Here is a 19,859-nt window from a genome sequence, read left to right as displayed (position 1 = left end):
TCCACCAAAACAGTCCAAATAAGTGAGCTCTCAGGATACCAAATACTCAGACCAGTTAGCGCGATGCAAAGTGTTTATTACACTATGCGTTTCTACTGCGTCTGCAGCCTTAATCACGTATATATATCCTTTAACACTCCAGCTCACCTTCTCTGGGTTTCTCGGCACTTCTTAGTGGTGCATGCTCCACGGCTGAGCTACGCAATATTAAATACAAAACACACTCCCCAAGCGGAGAAAAAGGAGCACACTCACGGAGATGTTCAAATGTTTTTAATCCAATTTTCAGTTCCTTTATGGCCAAATACCACAACCAACGCGTTTCAGTCTACCTGAGACCCTGTTCACGTGAACAAGGTCTCAGGCAGACTGCAACGCGTTGGTTGTGGCATTTACCCGTAAAGGAACTGAGAGTTGGATTAAAAGAATTTCAACATCTTCGTGAGTGTGCTCCATTTTTCTCTGCTTGGGTACTGTGTTTCGGATATATATATATATATATATATATATATATATATATATATATATATATATATTCACTGAAAAAACCATAGGTTATAGACCATATATAGTTAGGAATTAGCATTTACAAAACCTTGAAAATTCACTGAAAAAACCATAGGTTATAGACCATATATAGTTAGGAATTAGCATTTAAAAAACCTTATTTTACTCACACAAAACCATTGAAATTCCATATATAGTTAGTTGCACTAACTATATATCGCGCACCCGCAATCCACTGCTGATCATGTCACATATTACATCATTCATGACATGGTCAGTGACATCACTGATGACATCACTGATGACAACATCCAGTGATTATGTGTTTCTGTAAAGTTTAAATATGTTTTACATATTGAAGAATGAGTGGATGTATAAGTGTCTGAATGAAGGTTTTAGTAGGTGCGTGATTGACTGTATGAGTGAGTGATTAAATGCGTCTTACTGAATGCACGGGTTAGTGACTAAACTGTCTAAAAGTGTGCATCAGTATGTCTGTTGTTGTGCAAGCTGCTGCACGTGTTGATCAGTAGCTATATAAGTAGCTATATGGGTTATTGATTGGTTGCACAAGTATTTGTATGGGAGACTGAGTGTGTGTATGGCTGGCTGGGAGGTGTGTGACTCTGTGCAGATCAATGTGTACTTGTATCAGTGATTCTATAAGAGAGTAACTATGTGTTAGTATATGTTTCAAAAATGTAAGGTGTTCTGTGTTTAACTGTATAGATGAGAAAATGGAAGTGTGATTGATTCTTTTCAGGACTGACTAGGTGTGTGAGTAACTCCATGGATGAGTGGCAGAGTGTGAGTGTCTGTATAGGTGTATGAGTGCATATGATAGTGTTGTAAAGATGAGTGATTGTATGTATGAATGATTGTATGAGTGAATGTGTGTGTAGACATAGGAATCAGTGAGTGCGTATGTAGTAACTAGTATTGGTGTGTCAATGGTTTCAAAAATGATACTCTCTATTTAACACTGGGTGTAACGGAGGTTATATTAGAGTGTGAGGAGATGCATTGTATTATCACATGAATGATATCATCAGTGATGTGATCATTGATGTCAAGTGAGATGTCATCAGTGATGTCATTTGAGATGTCATCAGTGATGTCATCAGTGATGTCACTGACCATGTCATGAATGATGTAATATGTGACATGATCAGCAGTGGATTGCGGGTGCGCGATATATAGTTAGTGCAACTAACTATATATGGAATTTCAATGGTTTTGTGTGAGTAAAATAAGGTTTTTTAAATGCTAATTCCTAACTATATATGGTCTATAACCTATGGTTTTTTCAGTGAATTTTCAAGGTTTTGTAAATGCTAATTCCTAACTATATATGGTCTATAACCTATGGTTTTTTCAGTGAATTTCATTGGTTTTTTAACAGCTAATATCTGTAGCTGTAAAATGTATTCTTCTTTAAATCCAAAAATATATTTTATATGTTTATTAATAACTTTTTTTTTTTATATTTTTTTTTCTTCGTTCCCGCTTCGCGAATCGGGAAGCTTCCCGTTAGCTGACCTTGATGCCGCGAAATAGACCGCGAGCCGGTAAACGTTTCTTTACCGCAACTGCCGCGTTAGAAAACAACATCGTGACGCCTCCCGTCCGCATGACGTTTCGCGTTGTCGCGTGATACGTCATATGACGTGCTACGTTAGCGAACTCGTACGCTTACCGAGTCGCAAAGCACAGGTTTCTGGAAGCAAACCGGGAGGCCCTGCAAAGCGCGTAACATACACACAGCAGGTCATGTGACTTGGTAATAACACTTTTCATTGGTTCATTTCACTTTCGGTTTCCTAATGATGTAAGACTAGGTCATATGATCTAAAATGAACACTTTTCATTGGTTGAGAACTATTTTTTTTCCCAAATGGTGAAAATCCCTCCTTCTTTCCTCACTCTGACTTTCATCATTGTGAGAGAAAGACCCTTTGTTACCAGTGAGCAATGGCTTCTTTACTAGCTTCAGCTGGTGCTTCCCCACCACCTCCACCACATCCAAGGAAGAGTGGACCACCTGCTAAAGTTATAATTCAGCAAGAAGAGGAAGAAGAGGAACAGGACGACCTAGATAATCTCCCTATTATGGCCAGAAGATCTGTTGTACCGGAAGTAACGGGACCAGAGGGCAGGGAGATGGTGCCAAATATACAAACGAGATTTCGTGAAGTAAAACAAGTCTGCGTACATTGCAGTGGATTCATTTGCTACGGAGAAAGTAGCATCACTCTGATCAACAGAGCTATTGACAATCATGCTCATGTTTGTCCAAAACTCCCCAAACAATAAATTCTTTTTTTTTGTTTTCTTGCTCCTGTTGAGCCCTTTACAATGAATCGTTTTCGTTGCCCCCTCCGAAAAAAAACCAAAAAAAATATAAAACTGTTCAGAAAAATTCAAAAAAAGTAAAAAATGTTCAGAAAAATAATAAAAAAAATATAAAACAACAAAAACAATTTAAAAAAAAGTTCTTTTCAGAACTACCTCCCCGTTATTAAAAAATTGGTACAATATTTGCAACTGTGCCAACCTCTATTTCTCTTAGTTCGCTTCCCAGTTCGCTCCCCGGTACGCGAACCGGAAGCGAACCAAAACATTTTTTTTTAAAAAAAGAACAGTAAGTATAAGGGAAGGAAACAGACACTTATGTTAAAAGAAAGACAGCTATAAGGGAGTAAACTAGAGATACTATTACCCGTAATCCACTGCTGATGATGTCACATATTACATCATTCATGACATGCTCAGTGACATCATCAGCAGAGGATTGCGGGTAACAGTATCCCTAGTTTATTCCCTATAGCTGTGTTTCTTTTAACATAACTGTCTGTTTCCTTCCCTTATACTTACTGTTCTTTTTAAAAAAAATTTTTTAGATCAGTCAGAAACAGTGAAAGTAATGAAATATAAAAGACTACGTAGAATATGAGCACTGTATGCAACAACTTTGACACTTACAGAAGCCTCACCTTCTCCATGCCTCCTACACAGTTCTACATGTACATCATAAATGCAAACAGAACAGAATTAATTATACATGTTAAATGGTTTATTTTTGCTGTTCTCAGAATGTATCAAATTTCACTAAAACAGTGACTTGAAGGTATTCATCATATAACAGCGGGAAAAAAAACCACAATCAAAATGATTGTGTTTAAAAAACCCATACAACATTAGAAATCAGAATTCAGAACTCCTTAAAGTTAACTTACTTTCCATGACGGCCAAGGATGTCCTATGAACAGCTTACACTCTGTTGTGCTGTTATTACTTTCAACCCGCCACTTTCTGAAAGAAAACCTCCATCGTTTTCAAAAACATGTTACATACAATAAATGACTTCTTGCTCTCTACCACAAGATTCCACAAGGCCAAATCTTGTCAGAGCCATGTATAACTCTTGGATTTCTTGTTAGCCAATCCCGTCTTTTCGCATTTCCGCAACTTTCAGAATTAAAATGTTGAAGATCATTTACACAATCCTGGACTAGTAATATCTTCCCCTTCTTGCTCAATCATGTTCTACATTTCCTATCACACTGATACTGCTTACTATGAAGCAGACTTACACTACCTTTATGACTAGTACAATTATTTAATTCTCTACATCACTTTTAATCACAAAGCAATGTAAAACAGTAGACAGCATTGCAGACTTACATTCCCTCTACTCCATGTTTTGATTCGCTGCTTCAATTAGCTTATAAAAAGAAATAGTTTTTCTGAACTCATTCAAAGTGCACGTATTTCTCAATAACGTCCAGTGTTATGGTAAAAAGTTATGTCTCTGTACTACACTTATCTTCAAGGCCAAATAGTGTAGGAGCCATGAGAACTTCTTGAAATTCCTCAGAGCACATCCCGAGATTCTTTCCCTAAAATTTTGGTTTTAAAAACACCAGGTAAGAGTTTTTAAGGTCATATGGCAATTTTTTTTTGAAAATTAAAACAGAATCATTGCAGAATGACCAGCCATTTCTACACTTTAAATAAGCTGTATAATGTCCTGATGTTATTGAAGAACCATCATGATATATAATTGCTACAGTTACAAAAGTCCTTCCTGATATTGACAACTGTGAAGCCACAACATTTTTAATTAAAGTTGTCAATTTTGTTCCATCAGGCCTACATCGTTGGAACATTAAAATGACATACTGGCCATATGTTCGTATAAATAATGTGGACATCATTTCAGATTTACATTGCCTACACTCCATATTGTGATCAGCTGCTTTTACTAGCTTATTAAAAGAGACTGATTTACTGTCTGGCAAAGTTAAATATATAAATCTTTCTGAGTCTACACTAGTACTACTTGATACCCTACAGTTCTCGCAGTCATGCTGCCATTGATAAGAAAGCCCAAACAGATGATCTACATCTACACCTTCAGCATACAATACATCAAGCATATACATTAAAAACTCCTGACAATCTTGCTGACTATTTTGAGAGAATTGTGTTTGGCCTGAACATCTGTCTAACAGATTTCGAATTTCAGACACACTTTCTATGTTTGTTCTATCAGTGCTACATTTCTCTAACACAGAATTTAACAAACTGCAAAATCTTTGATCAGAATTGACCACAATCTCTTCTTTTACATTTTGTAGAGAAAACAAAACATTAACCACTACATTAGCATAGCAGTTGACACCAGAACTGTTTTCAAATTGAAAACCAACAACATCTTCAACAGAATCCTTTTTGTTTCTGCTTATAATTTCAGGTTCATCGACTTTTCGTCTTTTTGCTACAACCTCCCCAGTATTGGTCACATTTCTTCGTTTCCGGCCTACCACACGTTTCTCAAACAAAGGATACTGAGGCAAATGTGGCGCATACTCTCTTCTCAACCTATTGTATTCCTTAACACAATCTAGATCCGCACAAATGTTTGTGACATCACACTCAATCAAGTACAATCCCGATAAAGTCCTAACTCGTGACAATGCCACATATGCCATACCCTCCTTGAACACAGAACTGCCAATATTCACCAATGCACAGTCTACACTTAAACCTTGCGATTTATGGATTGTCACCGCATATGCCAAGCAAACAGGAAACTGCTTACGACGAACATATAAGTCTTTTACAAGCAAAAATCTAGCAGAACAACGAGCAATTAGCTGTACTTCCTCAATGCCATCAAATTTAATTTTTAAAAATTCAATTCCATCTCTATTTCTGTATTTCACAAAATCAACAACATTACCCATTGATCCATTTACCAGACCTCTTTCAACATGTAAATTCCTTCTTAAAATTATACGGCAGTTCAAGCACACATTCAGAGTCTTTTCAAAACCCGCAGTTTTAGATATACTCTTCTCTAATGAATCCAATTTTGTTTTCAGATTCTCAGACAAAATAATTGTTGATCCCATATGCTCTACTCTGTCAATAGCTTCCAATTTCACAATCTCTTGCTTTTCTAAATGCAACATTTTGTTGTTGAATTTGGCACATTCTGCAAGAGTTGGCATCAAACATATTCCAGATTTTTTCTCAGTAACTTTCTGAAAAATATTCTCAGGCACAACATCTTCGTCTGGATATAAATTTGTCAGTAATCGTGCATGTAAAGCTTCTTTCCCATGCTCGGTCACTTTTCCAATTCTAACATCTTGTAGAATAGTCTTGTAAACTTCATCCTTTGCCTGACGCATATTTTCATGCAGTTCAGCATAATTGAAGTTTAACCATATATTGACGTTGCCAATACTCCCTAAGCACTTCCTGGTATCTTCATGCGTGAGCATTTTGAACACAGGTTGCCCTTTCACTGGTGTCAGCTGCAGAAGATCTCCGAAAACAATGATGTGTTTGCCACCAAATAACACATCATACTCTGTTTTGAGAACTTCTTGCATTCTCAAATGCACAAAGGCAAGCATGACATTGGAAACCATGCTTACTTCGTCAATGATAAGAAGTTTCATTTTCCTCAAGACTCTTGAAACTTCAAAACAAGCATCTCCAGATAGCTTGTGATATTCTAATTTGTTGTCATGCTCCACTGGCAGCATCAGTAAACGATGTAAAGTAATCCCTTTAATGTTATGTGCTGCCAGTCCAGTTGGAGCGGTGACAACACAAGACAGCGATGACTCTGTCCTTTCCTGCAAATAACATGAAATTGCTTTAATAAGGAAACTTTTTCCAGTTCCCGCTTCTCCACTCACGTACAGTCGGACAGGCTTCAACGACGTACATGAGCACTCTTTCTTGTCATGACTTAATCCATGATCAATTTGCATGGTAAGTTCGTCATATATTTTCCTCTGCTCAACGTTGAGTTGTCTTTCCAACTCTTCTAAGTTAACCACATCCTCCTGAGCATGTGCCATGGCTCTTTCCACTTCATTCATAGCAGTGGCAGCTTTATTTTCGATAAGAGGTCCTCCTAGTGGATCCTGACTCAATGAAGCAGAACTCTGACTGTCCTGAGAACTGTCTCTGGCAATCTCGGCTGCAATCGTTGCTTCCTGCTCAATTTCCACATTCAACATTTCTACATATTTGGGAAAAGCAGGACATTCTATGGTCTCCTTGGCAGCATTGAATGAGTCTTCGTAACAAAGGAAATCTCCAAGCAGTTCCTCTTCTGCACGCCAAGGCTTAAAAAGTTGCAAAAGTGCTAAATAGAAAAACTCCTTTTTTTCAGGAGATTCGCCACTCAATTTTCGATGGTTTATCAAGTGGCATTTTCTTTGCTTGACCAGACATCCCTCACTTCCTATTACAGCATACACTCCTTTCTCAGTATCTTCTTTGATGTTCCTCTTGAAAATGTAATTTTGCAGAACCTCATACAGACAAACATTCTCGAGGTGACTGCTTTGATTTGGATAATATGTATCCAACATGTTGCTCTTCAAAATGTCGGTACTGTTTGGCTCCTTTTCCGCCAAATACTCAATTTCCCGCACAGGTTTCAGAACTCGATTACGCGTTGCAGCAAGACCAACACTCGCCCAAACGATACTCCTGGACTTGGCATAGAGACTTGCTGAAGACAACCGGTCAGAACATTCGTAAGCTCCGATTTCTCGATGCGACAACATCTTCAGACTGAAACTGTACAACTTCTTGCTGAGGCTCTTTTCATGGGAAATGTCCTCCCACATATCCTTCAATTCTGTCTTCTCTTTTTTGGTGATGTAAGATGTCACATACCGAGCCACAGCCATACAGTTATCAGCCACAAACTGTATATCCATGTTAGCATTCCACATGGACAAAATCACCGGGTTATAGTCGTTGATGTACTTAGACTCTTCGTTCCTCTTCAAATTGTATGTGTTTTTAGGTGATTTCTTCATCACATTATGTCGCAGCGAAGACATCAAACTGTTCACTCTTCCTTTAGAAATCACCGATCGTGGAAAGCCGAAACGACATTTGGTGTAGAACTTGTCTTTGTTCCGGAATTTACGACGACAGTACTTTCCACATCGATGGCTTTGGAAACGTAGAACTTTTTCTCTTAGGCTTTTTTTCTCCTTTGCGTTTGGAACAGCACACGTAGAATACTGTTCTATGAAACTCATCACTGAGTCGTCTGCATCCGTTCCAAATTTAGGTGCATCCTTGATCCACAGCAACATATGTATATGAGGAGCACCTCTTGCTTGGTACTCCTTCCTCCAGAAGAAATCCAACACCTCTCCAAGAGGTGGATTCTTCTTATTCATGATGAAAGACATCATACCTTCAAATCTATGATTGAAGTACCTACATACATTGACTGGATCCAAAGAGCACAGTTCTCCGGGTGTCTTGAATTCGATGTTTTCTACGTTAGCATTTGCCTCTCGTAGAAATTCAAGTAAGTCTTCCCAGCCATACTCAGCACAGCTCAAAGTGAGGAACCATGTGGGAGTTCCTAAGTTCCTCAGCATACATTTTAAATCACCATGACGACGGTACCAGTACTCATTAGTACCACGCTGACACGCCATGAGATTAATCAGGTGAGAATCCAAAATACTGTCTTGGACATTGACTTTATCAATAAAGTCACTTGCCGAGATGTTTTGCATGTGTATACCACTTTTCAAGATGTGGTTCACTGCATATGACAGTCCAGACAGATCGCTTTCAAACAGGAGATGAAACAAATAAGGAATGCATTGTCGAAACCTAGGATCTCCTGCATACAATCGCAAAGTCCGGTATTCAGAAGCAGGAATTTGATGAGGTCGCTCATCATATCTTCCTCCCTGACCTGTTGGAAAAAGCTGTGGGAAACACTGAGCTTCCAAACTTTCCTCCCAAACACTAATGGGACTCCCTTTCGCTTGTTTCATTTGAAACAACTCAATAGCATTCCCCATGACTTCCTTGGAATGCAAAGGATGAACACTATAATGTTCATATATTTCTTCACTAGTACAGGGTTCTACTTTCTCAATTTGACCAGCACACAAATCGCTATCCTCTTCCTCACTTACTTCCTCTTCTGCAACATATACATTTTTATAGTATTTATTATATTTTTTCAAATACAATGTTGCCCTTTTGACTTTCCTAACATCTACTAAATCTTGCCATATTTTCTTATTCTTTGTCGGAACCCCATTAACTAAAATAACAAGAGGTTCCTCTTCCACTTTTTCTACTCCAATTGTGTTAATGTTTTTCTTCAAATCTAGAGGCAAATAAACAACTCTTCCCTTTAATCCTCTCTGTAAATCTGATGGAGGCAATTTCCCTGTCTTTGGCTCCATTCTTACAATAGCCTGAAAGGGATGGATACTTTGAATCAAAATAGATTCATAAGTATTTAAATCCTTCAATTCAGAAGGAATCTCAACCAATTCCAGATTATTATGAACTGCTCTAGCAGGCATCTGGTTTTGATTTAATTTGTTACAACAATAAGTACACACACGTTGATCCAATCCCAAATCAAAACAATTTTCTACCATCAAGTATGTTGTAAAATCCTTCCATTCACTATTATTTTCCCTTTCACTTTTTCCATATAAATCCACTAACTTAGTCTGATTCTTATAATAAGTGTGTCGACAACACACACAAGTGAAATTTGGACTCTCACTTGATTTCACCTCAAACGTCGCAATTTCCCTCTGGAAATTATCTGTACTGGAAACCTGTACACTATCTTCCACATTACTCTCTTCTTCTTGGTCAATTTCAACATTCTCCTCTTTACTTCCAAAGTAACAAAACTCAATTTCTTCACATATATTCTTCACATCTATTTCAGAACCATGCAAAAGAGCAGCGCATAATTGTTTAAGCATAATTGCTGGACTCTTAGCATAATACAACATTCTAACTAATTTCCTCACTTTATTATGATGCACTGCTAGCATCCTGAAATGATGAAAAACACTCTGGCATACTCTCCTGGAAAGACAAGCCAGTGAATGACCATGCAAACCTATCACTTCTCTCACTCTGCAAGGATCTAATTCTTGCAACAACTTCATTTTCTGCTTCAAACTTTTCTTACTAAATGACCGTATAAAATCACAAAGCAAATTGATGGAATCCTGTCGTACACTGCAAATACTACTACACTTCCAGGTGTACACAGGACCCTTAGGACGTCTCCCTAAAACCTCATTACCTAACACCTCTTCTATCTCTGTTCTCACAAGTTTTTCTTTTTCAACTGGACAACCATCTTTCACTTCATAAGCTCGACCACTGGTGTCAACTGCATGCACCAAATCATTATCCTGGAAATAACTCTCCTCATTAAAAAATGCCTCAGAGCTTGAACTATGCATCCATTCTCCAGAAAAAACTTCACAAAAATTACTACGATTAACTATTCTCTTCCATCTACTATTTCTTTTGAAATCATAAATTACCTTGTTTAGCTTCCTAATTCTATTGATTATCAAAATAAATAACTTACGTTTAATTTCAAATGCCTGATCAATAACTTTCTCAACTATTTTTTTTCTCTTATAAAAAACCACTTTCTGCTGACCTTTCTTAATATTTTTTAACAAATTCCCAATTATCCTGTTGCGGAACATTCGTTTACGAATATCCCTAAACTGTTGTTTCCTTCTACTTTCATGCATAGAGTTATCTCTTACTCTAGCAGTAACATTTCTCATTGGCCTTTCCTTACCATTTGAATTCTTTCTCCTTTTCTGGACTGAAACATTTTCTGTAGTAATATTTTTTTTACTACACATATTTCTTATGACTGTTTTTCGACTCTTACCCGGTGCTTTCTTGGTGACTTGACAAATCTTTTTGTTAGAGGACTGCTGCATTATTCCATGGTCCTGCTGTCTTTGACGTTTTGCAGCCTTTCTTACTCTTTCTTTGCTAGGCATCCTAAAATCTTGAAATAATCTGCAGTTGAATCTGTGGTAAAATATAATAAAAAATGTTATTAACCACTATTACCCAACAGTAAATTAATAACAGTCATCAAAAACTTAACACACTACTTAAGTATATAATATACTGAAGCCTATCTCCAATTTTTCACTGAACAGGACTCATCTCTTCTTAACCTTGGATAAACCTCACCTACTCTGTGTCCCCTGCACATAATTAAATGTAAAGGGGCAGATTTATATTAACTAGCACATCCCCAGGGATGCACCAGTTAACGTGCACCGCTGCTCTGCCACCCACGGTGTGCCGCATTTACAATCAGATAGGACAAAGCTACATCAAAACCCTGCGCCTGCTTGAAGCAGGCATAGATCTTGACGCAGGTAGGCTGAAAGCTAAAGCAACAACTAAGTGTCGTGTGCAGAAGTTACAAAAAAGGAAAAATGGCGTTTAAACCAGTAATGAGACCATGCTAACGTAATACAGAGTAAAAATATCCAGGATCTACATCAGTTTGGGGTTCACGAACCTGGCAGGTACAAGGCACTGAGGCTTTCCACCGTGCATGTCTCATCCCAAAACATATGTGGTTTGTGAATGAAACAATTTCCCAGACCAAATGCTTTGGATTGGCTACTTCTAAAAAATTAAACACCCCTACTATCCCGGAGTTAGAGGAATATGATGGTTGGAGTAATTTTACTCGTTGTCTATTAAAGATTTACAGGCCCTACTCCGTAACTCTTCCTTTAACATTTCCAGTATAAATCCAAAAGGTTGACTGCTTTGGCAACGTGCCTTATCCACGGTTTAATAACGCTGCCTTTTGCTTTATATAAGTTTTCAAATTGTATGAAATATATACCAATAGGTCGTTATTAACCTTTAGGTAGTGGTTTTCTTCATGAAGTCTGGTCGCTTCCATACACATACAGATTTTCAAAGATGATCAAGAACATTATCTGAATGGAGAGGAATGCACTGAGACGCCAGATCATTCACTAATGTGTAGGCACATACAGTTACACGGTTCATGCAACAAACACCGACCAAATATGGCTTGCGTGTTGCAAGGCACACCAGTTCCTGCTATCATCCCCACGTTCAAGTTCTTGGAAAATGGTAGTTATTTGATGCTCAATAATGAAGATTGTTCTGGGTTAATTAAAAGTATTCATTTTATCGTAACAGTAAATGAACGGGTTATTTGCTGCAGAAATGTTCTATTTCCTCCCACACATGAACATAGGGAGTTTTCAATCTGGCCACAAATACCAACCTTGGCAGCACATTTCAACGGCATGGCAAGAATAAGAGCTATTTTGTCTCAGAGAGAGGTGGCCTTGAGTTCGGCCCGTGAAACTTTCGTGCTTCACACAGCGAACACCCGTACAGAGGTGCAGACCCTTTTAAATACAGATTCGCCTTTCCATTTCAGCAAGATGGTTCGGACTATCTCTAACGCGTCCTCCACAAAGGGCCTGGCGCACTTTTTTAAAATTGTTACCAGTGGTCTCGTGACTTCATTTGAGAAAATCTTTGGAGTCATCCCTGCTTTCTTTCATTCTATATTTTTCCACTGTGCTTCGTGGATTCCCATTTTTACTTGCATTACCAGCGGACGCTCTTGTGCTTTTTTACATTTTTAAATATGGATGTCCCTCCTGTGCAAGCTCCCGCCCTGCAGCTGCTGACACTGTTCCGCAATCGCATGCTAGAATATTATGGCACAATGCCGTTGGCGATATTAAGCACGGCATATGGATTATCTTTTCTATGCTGATGTGATTCCTTCAAATCTAAGACACTACAGTATCGGCACGCCCTAAACCAACACAAAGAGACCTTCTTAGCAAATAATATAATATGTGTATTAGGGAGGGTGAGATATAAGCAGCCGCGGGCCGTGGAGGGAGTTACGGTGAGGCAGGGAGGCGGGGAGGGGGAGAAGCAGGGTGGAGCCCTCTCTACCTTGCCCCTCCCCCTCCCCGCCTCCCTGCCCCACCGTAACTCCCTCCACGGCCCGCGGCTGCTTATAAGTGTTGCTAACTCTTATTCATTTACAGCATGTTAACATACTGTCACCATTCGCTTTTTATGTACTAGTAACTATGCTGGTAATTTTGCTACTGATAATATGTGTACTTGTATAATCTAAGATACTACGCCTGAGAAGACGGCATTAGTAAATAAACATTTCAAATACACATGTGTTCTTCTTAACTCCATGTTCTCGTTTCTAGGAAATATATAACGACCGACTGTTCATGAGTTCCACGTATCCTGAGGTACTATAAGTTCATATTCTGGATTGTCTAAACATTGAGAGTTTGTTATATCCAATGTGACACTGTACCTAGCTTGCTAAGGGGTTTTGATTACTAAGGTGAGTTTTGGGACACCCTAATTCGCCGAGGTTCCAATCCTCTGTCCACAGTTCTGTGTCAGAACAGAAACCCTGCGACAGGGGCACCCCTCAACCTTACTGGAGCTTCATCACACTTGCGATACAACTCCAGCAATGCGCCAACTTTACGGCACAAATACGTCACGCATCTGTGCTGTTTTTGCCCCATGATGCGCCGCATTGTAAATGCAGCACACCATAGGTGACGGAACAGCGGCACAGAATGACTAACACATCCCTGGTGATGCGCCAGTCATCATAAATCTATCCCTATGCTTCTTATCTTGTTAGAGATAAACCGCCATATGTATCATCAAAGTTTTTTGCATTTCCTAAATAGCGAACTTTAAGGAATAAATAGCGATTCTTTACCATTCCTAGTTTGCGATGAGCTATTTGCTAATTACAAATTACCCATTCATTTCCATGCAGCAGGAGGCCCATAGGAATGAAGGTGCAATTTGCGATTAGCAATTACCTCATCGCAAATTACGAATTTTTCCGACGGTGCAGGGGTGTCTCAAGAACACCCTGCTGCACCCCTGAAAAAGAAATTTGGGGTCATATGGCGCACATAAATTTTGAAAACATTCCTTTACCTCAAAAACGATTTTCAACTCATAATTTGAAAACACTGCACATGGGGAAATGACTTAAAATGTCCTTAAGACACATAAAAGCATTTTTTGATTGCCTTTGCAGCATGTTTCAATCACCTTTAACATGCCTATGTAACGGAAACATTCAAAATCTAAATTTGCCATGCACAGGTGGGAGCATATTTACAAGCAATTTGCTCCACAGACAAACTTCTTACATTGAAATGGGAAAAATAACATCAGAGACTCTCAATTACCTTATAAAGAAGCAGACACCATTATGTCCTTCTCATCAATATTAAAACCATTGCTTTTTCTCAAAAATGATTTACAAGTCATAATTTGAAAAAACTCCACAGCTCCTATGCACATAAAAGCCCTGTCAGTACTAATACTTCACATTTTCTCCAATTACAATTTCTCAAAGAAACAAAATCTATTTGTGAAACACTTGAGACAAAGCAACATTTGAAAAACACAACTTTCTTCATAATTTTCTCCTTAAAGCACACTATTTTCTATCTAAATTAAAGAAATCTTTTCTCACCTTAGCAAATACTTTGAGTTTCAAAACAGTCTCAGAAACACACCAATTTGTCTTCAGCAGAGCAAAAGGTATGCACTCCAGAGTCTGCAGCTATCAAAAGCACAGAAATGCTGTAATTCCTCACACATATCTCTCATGTCACCCAATCAAAACTCTTCCCTCACTTTTTTTCAAAGCAAAACCCTTCCCCCCTCTGCCCCCTCTCTGCTTTTTCTGCATAGCAACCACCTCTTGCAAGACCTCTCACACAACAATGTTGCAATTGAACTCTGAACTCTCAGTGCACCTGCATATCCAGAGCATTCTTTAATTTAATGATTTTTTCTTCGCCACTCAAAATACATCTTTCAACGAACTCATCCATGCACACTAACTTTCTGTTTTCAGCAATCAAAATCCACCAATCACTCTTACTGCTTCATTAACACAGAAACTCCTCAGTTTTTTTCATTTTACACTCTCATTTTTTCAACTGCCATTTCATTGCCACACTTCATCTGACTGCAGCAGAACCTTCTCTCACCATGTTTTCTGTCTGGATTGTTGGACATAGTTACATATATTGGGCTCAAAGGTACGCTGAAAACAGGAATTTACCTAACCTCAATTTACAAGATGTGGAAATTAAGTGGTTTGGCCACAGAGGATTAAAATGTCCCCAATTGATACCATTGGTGAAAACCTTTATGCATTTGCCAAAACCTGACCTGTTAATTGTGCACTGTGGAGGTAATGATTTGGGCACTTTGACTGGGGTAGGTCTGGAAATGCTTTTAAAGGACACCTTTGAGCAATTGATGGCACTTTTTCCTCAGACTGCCTTGGTATATTCAAATATATGCCAAAGACAGAAATGGAGGTGGTCGAACCAATTTTGTCCACAAATTGAGAAGTCGAGGAAGCATGTAAACAAATCTGTTTCAGCTTACATGAGAGACCATGGAATGGGCTACCTGTACAACAATAACTTGCGTTACTACATGCAAGATATCTACAGAGGAGATGGAGTTCACTTCTCAGATGAGGGCAACAGAGTTTTCACTCTGAATTTAAGAATGTGCATTGGTACCTACTTATAAGTACCTAAATGTACCATAAACCCAAAAGCTCTTCTCAGAGCTACCCTACATCTGATCACTCACAATTATTATTTTACTCTAACTTTTTTCACTAATTTTCAAGAAAGTACGCTCCCCAGAACGCTTCCCGGTTCGCGAACCGGGCGCACTCCACGCAAAAAAACTAAAAAAACGGTATATTTTTTTTTGCCCTGCGAGACCCCTTCAAAGCCTCCACATCAAACCTAGGGGGTCAGGGACGATCTACTATGCCCCCTTATGGTCATTTGCCCCTTCGCTTTGGCCTCCTCTTGTCTCTCGATCCTACCGAGAGACAAGATGGCGGCCGCTACGGACTGTTTGGAATGTTTACAGACGCCGAAAAACCAATCAGCTTCGCAAACCTCCGTAACGCGAAAAGTACGCGAAGCGGAGCGCTGTTACAGATATATATCTTTTTTTGAACGTTAATTTCTCAAAATCCACTGGAGCACATATATTGAGACCTAGCAAAGGCACATCGGGCTACCAGTCCCTACAATTTTGCCAAGTTTCGTGCAAATCCATTCAGCCGTTCGATTATTATTATTTTATTTTTTTTTGCCCCGCGGGGCCCTTTTAAAACCTCCACATCAAACCTAGGGGGTCAGCGAGGATCTACTATTCCCCCTTATGGTCATTTGCCCCTTCGCTTTTGCCTCCTCTTGTCTCTCGATCCTACCGAGAGACAAGATGGCGGCCGCTACGGACTGTTTGGAATGTTGACAGACGCCGGAGAACCAATCAGCTTCGCTTCACAAAGCTCCGTTGCACGAAAAGTACACGTCCTGGGACGCTGCCAGGTCCGCTGTTACAGATATATATCTTTTTTTAAACGTTAATTTCTCAAAATCCACTGGAGCACATATATTGAGACCTACAAAAGGCACATCGGGCTACCAGTCCCTACAATTTTGCCAAGTTTCGTGCAAATCCATTCAGCCGTTCGGGCTAAAAGTGAGGCCAACCGCCCTATGGAAATTAACATGGGAAAAACGCGTTTTGGGACCCCCCTTTTTTCTCGGCCCCCCCTTGACGAACCCCCCCAAAATTTTCAGGGGCTGCTCAGAAACAAAATGTGCCATTTTTCTGAAAATTTCAGCCAATTCCGTCCACAAACGCCAAAGTTATTAGACATAGAATTTTCAAAAATCCCATAGAGAAAAAATCCTAACTATATATACCTACTGGCGACCGCCAGTAGGTAATATATATATATATATATATATATATATATATATATATATATATATATATATATATATATATATATATATATATATATATATATATATATAATATATATATATATATTATATACATATAGATAGATAGATAGATAGATAGATAGATAGATAGATAGATAGATAGATAGATAGATAGATAGATAGATATAGATATTTATAAAATCTGGGTGGCGTCGAAACATAAGGGTGGTTATGTGATCTGCCCCAGTAACAGATTATTGATGCCCATGTCAGTTAAATACACTCGTGTTGAGTGGTTAGATTGTATATTCTCTGATCTGGCCTTTGATCTATGGAATAGTCTGGTACTTATTGCCTTTCCAATTTATTTAAGTCGCTATTTAATTATCAGTTCTTATATTGTTCTCGGTCGCTTTTCTTACGGCTGTCCTGAAGATGGCGCCAAAGGGTCGTATGACACATTTATATTCTCAAAGCTTGTCGAACACCAGTGTTGGCAGGAAAGACAAAGCAAGAGAAACTGAAGAAAAGAAAGAATAATTTGAGGGGGTAAATCCCCAATCCTGAAGTACCCATATTGGTGCACTGGAACTGTACTCTTTCTAACGTGTTTCACATCGACCCGTGTTTTGCCTATGCGGAAGTCTTCCTGTTTTTCTGTTATAGGAAGCTGGGTGTATGTACTTGGGCTGGTCATCAAAGCTCCTGGTGGGGTTTTCTTACCTTATGTGCTTGGTCAAGGAATAACTGTAACACACAGCAACTACAAATCTGTACTCTGCAAAACATGGAAATCGTACCAGAGTCATCATCCTGCCAGTGTTACAGAAATGCCCCAATCGAAAATGTAGGGTTAAAAGTTGTTTAGGGATGGGGTATATTGATCTGCAATTTTAGGTCAATACCAACAAACTTGTAATTTTGAGAATGTTAATATCCAGGATGTGTTTCATCTGGAACCACGCATAAATGTACTCTGGCAAATATCGCTTTCTGGCTTAATGTGGCAAAAAAATATCTCCATATTTAATAGGGGGGGGTGTGCTATAGGAAACGTAGCTCCTCCAAAAGAAATACAAAAATCCCGGAGAGAAAAATGGTGAAATATACATTTGAGTTACATTTGCAAATGCAGATATTTTTTTTTTGTAAAATGTGATATTTTTATTGCAAATGTTATGTATGTCTAAAAACTACTGGGAGTCGGAAGCAAATGTTCAACTTGTCGTACAAGCCCTCTGGGAATCAAGCTGTTAGACTGGACCGGTATGCACCTGTTACAACGCATTCGTTACTCCGCACTACCATTACAACGCGACTTTTATAACGCATACCATTACAACGCATTGCGCTGGGGGGCGCTATAGGATAGGGAATGGTATAATTTACTATCCAACACCTTCCCTAGGGTCCACGGGGACTGGAGTTAGAATAGTAAATTATACTTACCACTATCCAGCACCCCAAAGCGCTATGCGTTGTAATGGTATGCGTTGTAATGGTCGCGTTGTAATGGTAGGTAGTTGTAACGGTATGCGGAGTAACGTCATACATCCGACTGGACCATTGGTGATGGTGCTAAACAGGTGAACTGACGCACCTTACCAATGCCTAGAATGCCTGATGTAGTGTAAACATATCAGAGTAAATCCTATTTCATTATAGTCTGCACTGTGCATGATTTACAAGTCAGGTAGTAATCTAATGTTTTGAAACTATGATTGAATGAATTGATCCTCTATAAGAAATGATCTTCCAAAGATATTTACAACTTTCTATTTTGATACTTTTTTTCAGGAAAAACGGACAGCAACGGTAGAAGAAAAACACTAAAATGATATGTTGCTGCAATATTGCTTTCGACAAAAACTCAGGAATTTTCAATTGACGTCTGTAATAATGAATGCGATAATCCAAGACTGAAGCGATACCAAGCAGCTTGTTAAAAAAAAAAAATTAATTGCCAAACAGAATTCTTGAACGAGCACTTTTACCACGTCGCTATGCCTTATAGATTTATATCCTATGACCTTGAGATGAAGAATGTACCACTTTGCTGCTGTAGTCATTGATCCTCGGTTTACATTGTTATTTTTATTGGCTCCTAAGTAGCCACACCAGAACTGCTAGAGAGGACTGTAAATATGGTATCACACGTCAGCAACTGTGAGAGCCTTTGAACATTTAGAGCATGTTTACACTTTAGGGGGCACACATTAATATTACAGGATGGGCTGAAAAGTCACTTCTGTAATAGTCAGTGCAAAGGCACTGTTCGAGCTTTAACACATTCTGAAGGGGTGTACCATCACTTGTATGGCAGCATTCCTATTGGAAATGAGCAAATGCAGCTTCCCTGTGCTGCCATTACATAGTTCTGACAATTGCTCGTAAATATCTGCGATTGCATAGCGGTGTATTGCTTTTCTTTTGTTATTCAGCACACAGTTCATGTATAAGTGGTGGATGTGTATAAACTTGCACTTGAAGAGTTTACATAATGGGTCACCTTGTACCCCATTAAATGGTTTGAATGCATTTGTCACTTTTAACCCCTTGGCCGCAGCAGTATTTCCGCCGCGGCGCTGGGGGGGGAGGGTGGGCCGCGCGGCGCCGCCATGCTGGTGATGGAACCACCCCGTAACCAGCCACGGGTGGGCTGTGCTAATGACGGAGTGGTTCGGTCACGGCCCCGCCCGCCCATTAAAACGCGCCGCACAGGCGCGAAATTAGTGCCGCCCAGGATTGGCGGCTGGGCCGTGACGGAACCACTCCGTCATTAGCACAGCCCGCCCGTGGCTGGTGATGGAGTGGTTCCGTCACCAGCATGGAAGGGGTTAACAATGGCTGCCAGTAGGCCCTCACACATGCACACTCATTCACACCAATGCATTCACCCACAATTCACAAGCCCATACAGATGCACACACAAATACACATCAATTTGCAGCATGCACTCACAAATACACATACATTCATTCATACACACATGCACGCATGCACCAAACATTAAAAAAATATATACTTGCGGGCCACTGTGGTGATCACGGGTGGTGGGAGGGAAGCCTCAGTGGTTTCTGACAATTGGGACTGCCATCTCCTCTCATTGGCTGATCTTGTTATGGGACA

At 39.3% G+C, this 19,859-nt stretch overlaps 1 protein-coding gene across 1 annotated transcript in view; it reads left to right on the top strand.

Annotated features, from left to right (window-relative positions):
- The window catches only part of LOC144829101 (cytidine monophosphate-N-acetylneuraminic acid hydroxylase-like), a 694,590-nt gene extending 675,262 nt beyond the window's left edge, over nt 1–19,328 (top strand). Inside the window, exon 15 of the mRNA XM_078687905.1 lies at nt 18,528–19,328. The gene's annotated coding sequence lies outside the window, so the exon portion shown is untranslated. The remainder of the gene's footprint in view (nt 1–18,527) is intronic.
- The last annotated feature ends 531 nt before the right edge of the window (nt 19,329–19,859 follow it).

This window comes from Lissotriton helveticus, chromosome 4_1 (assembly GCF_964261635.1).
Source record: "Lissotriton helveticus chromosome 4_1, aLisHel1.1, whole genome shotgun sequence".
Taxonomy (NCBI): domain Eukaryota; kingdom Metazoa; phylum Chordata; class Amphibia; order Caudata; family Salamandridae; genus Lissotriton; species Lissotriton helveticus.
This window is presented reverse-complemented; position numbering and strand designations above follow the sequence as displayed.